Genomic DNA, 4,943 nt, shown 5'->3' on the forward strand with positions numbered 1-4,943 from the left:
AGCACTTGGGCTTGTGCCTTTTTTTGAAGCCTTTCCTTAAAGGCTCACACGGTCTCCTCTCACATTTCGTTGTCCAAGATCAGCATCTCTGTGCATCTCTATGTCTGTATCTTTCAAGGGGAATCTTTGTCACTGGCTTGGGCAATTCAGGATGCACCTTTGTCTCAAGGAGAGTACAAAATGAACTCTAACACCTCTTCAGAACCCCATCAGCAAGAGAGGAGGGCTGTCGTATTTGTGGGACTACCTAAAATGGCCACCATTATGCTAATACTTATTTTCATGTGTTTCCTTTAAATCGGATATTTTATTGTCATACCACAAAAAATTAACCTCATTTATGAATTCTGTTTTCAAAGATGAAGCAAGATAATGTTTATAAGATAAAGAATGTGATCTAGGAACAATAGGAAATAATTTTCTTATTTGGAATTCTTATTGAAGGAGACAAATGGCAAGATAAATAAAGACACCTGACAGAATATTGAAAAGGTCTTACTTGTTTTGTGTTTGGGCAGCGTAGCCTCATTTTCTAAGACCGGTATCTGGGGGTCAGACTGTCTACATCCAGCGGAATTACCAGAATGTGTGGCCCAAGGGTCGACATGTCATTTGTCACATTTGGTTTACCTCACAATGAATCCTCCAGGGAGCAAAATTAAAGAGAGGATGTGATTAGTGTGAAACAGTAAAATGAAACAGTGACGCTTGCCAGTCACTCCAGGAAGTTAGGGTCTCCTTAACACTTAGATTTGTTTTCCTTCATTAAGGTTAAATATCAAGTTCATTCTCAGTTTCATAAGAACAAGGCCTTGTACCATCATGAATTAGAATGCACTTAATAATGCCCAGTGCTGTGTCAATCTTCTTTTGAAGAAGGGAGTATTTGTTAACAAAGTGGTGAAAATCCAGAACTGCTGGGGGCTCTAGTCTGTGAATGCAGGGCCTCTCTTCAAGGTTCTGTTGAATAAGGTGGCTCTAATTACAGCCTTGGCCCCCTGCCTGATGACCCTCCAATCAGCTATGGTAGGGGGCAGGTGGTGGTTTGCATGGGCTTTATTGTATTGTTGAACGGGTGATTTCCTTTGCTTTCATTTTATTAGCAATCTCCCTGTACAGAACAGTTTTGCACTGTCTGGGTGCTAGAAGAAGGTGGTGTTACAGATTTCACAAACTTCAGAATGCTCTTGCTGCCATTCCACCAGTCTCTAGTAGGTTTTACTTTTAAGGCTTTGTTGTTCCGGAATCTTCTTGGATTTCACAACAGTAAGTGCATTTACCACAATGGAGTCCCATGTAGCTGCCAAGCTTGTGTTGAACCCTTTAAATAAGACTGATTCATTCAGTACTTTCAACCATTCTGGGGGCAATGGGCAATACTATTTCCATTTATTGTGTTAGCCATTAAATCCCAAGGAGACTGACTTGCTTATGATCACACAGCAAGCAGGTGCTAGATCAGAGACTGAAAATGAGCCTTAGCTTACACTGGGGCCTCTGCTGTTGAACTGTTCAAAGTTAAATGGGCCTTTGTTTCCACTCTCTTCTGTAGTTCTGTTCGTGGCACACTTACAGGCTCTCCAGGAAGGAGGACATTAGTGAGAGAGCAAAGCTTGGATTTAAAGGCTAAACATGTAAAAGCTACAAGTACACAGGTTGTGGTTCAGGTGGCTGTCCCAAAGACCAGCCGGGAAACACACACTTCCCTTCGATGGACCACATCCTTACGTTCATGCAGGCTGGCTTCTTTCTTCTATTTATTTACTCATCTATGTGTTTCCATCCTAACGTATGCACACAAAACACACTGCATTGTCACAGTTCTCTAAAGCCAATAGAATCTCTGCATTGTTCTGTGCCCGTGTCTCTCTCCGAAAGAGAAGGGAGATGTAAGAATATGTACACAGCAGAATTATTATAAGGAGCTGATTTACAGGATTATAGAGGCTAAGAAGTACCACAGTATCCTTTCGGCAAGTTGGAAACACAGGAGGTTGGTCTCTGAAGTTGAAAATCCCCAAAGCAGGAGAGCTGATGGTAAAGATTGCAGACAAGGTTTAAATACCTGAGACCCGGTAACACGGTTTCTCTCCTAGAGTGAGGATCTTGGCTACCGGGACACTCTGTTTCTTGGTTCCTCTCGAGGGAGTTTATTGTTTGCATTGCTCTCTACCAGAGAGGGCAAGACATCTACAGATGTCTGTTTTCCACACCAGATTCTTCCTTCATATTACTGGAACCTGGGGTCTGATCTACCAGAATCACTGTCCTCTTAAGGAACAAACAGAGGAAGACCCTCACCCACCCCGTAAGACAGAACCTAACCAGCACTTTTTTTCCCAATGACTATTTTAAAACTAGAGATTTGTATGACTTGTTCAGAACTATTTTACAAGAAAAGGCAGCTACAGAGAAAATGACTTAAAAGGACATGTGAAAGATGGACTCCACCTGTCTTAGTACTAACAGAATTATTGCTATTATTAATATCATGCACTTAGAGAGCATTGCTTTCCCAAGGAGCCCATGACATTACAGATATATTATCTTATTTCTCCTCTCTATATTACAAAGGAGGTAAATGACAGCAGCAGACAATCTTCAGACACACACACACACACACACACACACACACACTCCTGAATTGCATTGGGTTGAATTGGAACCAGACCAGATCATCCCTGTATGAAAGGGAGATATCTAAGGAATCAAATTCACAGGAACCTCTGCCTTCCTGTTACACTTAGCTGAATACAATGTGGAGGCAAAAATTGCCTTTGGAATGAGATCCCCGTAACCTATAGTGCAGGCGAGAGACAGTGTGCTCTGAGTTTCAGGACTGTATCCCCAGGTGGCTAGTATTCACAACTCTCCTTGAAGTAGTACATCCTCTGGGACAAGAGGCAGTGAGCCTAGCACCTATCCCTTGCAAATCCATGGGTCCTGATCCTCAGCTCTTGGTCTCCAAGCATGTTCACAGACTTCTGCAGGTGGAGTCCTACATGTTCCCTGTTACACAGGGTCCATTCCCCAAGTAGCCACAACAACCAGAGCTGAGCTCATCTGAAGCCAGGAGTTTTTTCTGGGTCTCCTACACAGGCACAGGGTCCCAAGAAATTGGAGCATTCTCTGATACTTTCCCAGGCCAAAAGCAGGGAGCTGTATGGGAAGTGAACCAGCTGGGACATGCACTGGCACCCATTTGGAATCCTAGCACTGGCAAGGTGAGGATTTAGCGACTGATCCATCATGCCAAGCCTTCTCTGAAGGACATTATGCACATTAAGATTAAACAGGGTGGAGCCAACATTGTGGTGAAGTAGAGTAAGCTGCCACCTGCAATGCTAGCATTCTACATGAGCACCAGCTCAAGTTCCAGTTACTGCACTTTTGATGCAACTCCCTGCTGTGATAGCATGTCAGACTTATTGTTCATCTCATCTGAGATTCGACTCAATGCAAATCCAACAATTTTATAGGGGTCGTGTGTAGAAAAATGTTATGTAGACAAACGCAAAAGTCCCCTCGCTACAGCTAATGGTAATTTGGGATGAAAGTAGAGGCTTCTGGGGACAAACTGAACCTCCACTCAAAAGATGGCTCAGTATTGTGTGTGATCTTCCTTAGTCTCAATTTTCCCACCTATCAGATTATTAGTACTTCTGGGCTGGGAACTTAACAGCACACAGTAGATATCTCTTTGTAAAGGGGAGATCAGATTAGAATATGAGAAGCAGAAAGTCGCTCAGAAAATTTTAACTGTTTTGCTTTCAGTGTCAGTAACTTACAACCTTCGAAATTTCTAGAAAATGGCAAAGCTAGATCATTTCTTTAAGAAAACCCCAGGAAAATGCTGGAATTTGGCAACTATTATAAGAATGTTCATTTGTTTATTTGGCTAATTGGCCAGCATATCACCATGCTGGAAAAGGACACAACCCTGCCCTCAAACAAAGACAGCTATCATATTTGGTTGTTGGTCTATTTTTGCCCCTAGCTGATGATACGAAAGCCCTAGTGGCGTAGCTAGAGTTCAAGAAAGAGCACTGAAAGGAAACAGCTGAGGCTCCTCTGAGTTTACGCGGCCCTGGGATTCAGCAATTCCAACCATCCCAATTACAATCTTTTCTGTCAGGGTTGACCTTTGAGGAGATTGCCTCAATTACAAAAGGTCAGCATCCCCTGGTTCTGGCACAAGCAAGTCCTGAGCAAAGTAATAAAACTTAGCCAAATAACCCCATGGAGGTCCTGTGTGCGAGACAGCAACGACCTGAAGATGTCAGGCACCTTTGGGAAAGAGTGGCTATGTAGCTCTAGGATGCAAGGGCTATGCTGGAAAATTAGCACTTACATCCTAATTTGAGTAAGCTACGTGGGTTTCTCTCTTAATAATTCAATGTGTGTTTCCATAGCTAGTTAGTCATCTCTGCTAAATAAGTCGATTCTGAGGGTTGTGCACTGCTCTGCTCAACAGTTAAGGTATATTAATTCAGGTGATGGTAGGTAGTTTTGAGAAAACTCCTTCCTCCAGATAGGAGGGCACATGGACAAGCATGTGCTCTACCAAGTTCCTGTTTTTCATAGTGCATTCTTGATGATTCTGAATTCAGACACAAGAGGAGAAATGACAACTTTTGAAGCTCCCTTATAATGGCTTTTGACCTATATGCAATTCCTTGTTCTGACGCCCCATTTCTGTGGACAGAAAAGTCATATTTCTCCGAACCCAAATAGGAGAGGACAAATGCCAGGTTGAATATTTCTACACAGAGAGAAGGTGTGGGGTAAGAATTGAGAGAATAGTGACCTGGGTCAGGCTCACAGTGATACTGGGTCTATGGCTTCCCACCTGCATAATTTCTACTAACCAAACCTGGTCCTGTGTTCACACTAATTCCAGAGAAATGTTCCACATGTCACTGAACAGAAAAATTGGCTTATCC

Source organism: Ochotona princeps, chromosome 6, assembly GCF_030435755.1.
Source record: "Ochotona princeps isolate mOchPri1 chromosome 6, mOchPri1.hap1, whole genome shotgun sequence".
NCBI classification, from domain to species: Eukaryota; Metazoa; Chordata; class Mammalia; order Lagomorpha; family Ochotonidae; genus Ochotona; species Ochotona princeps.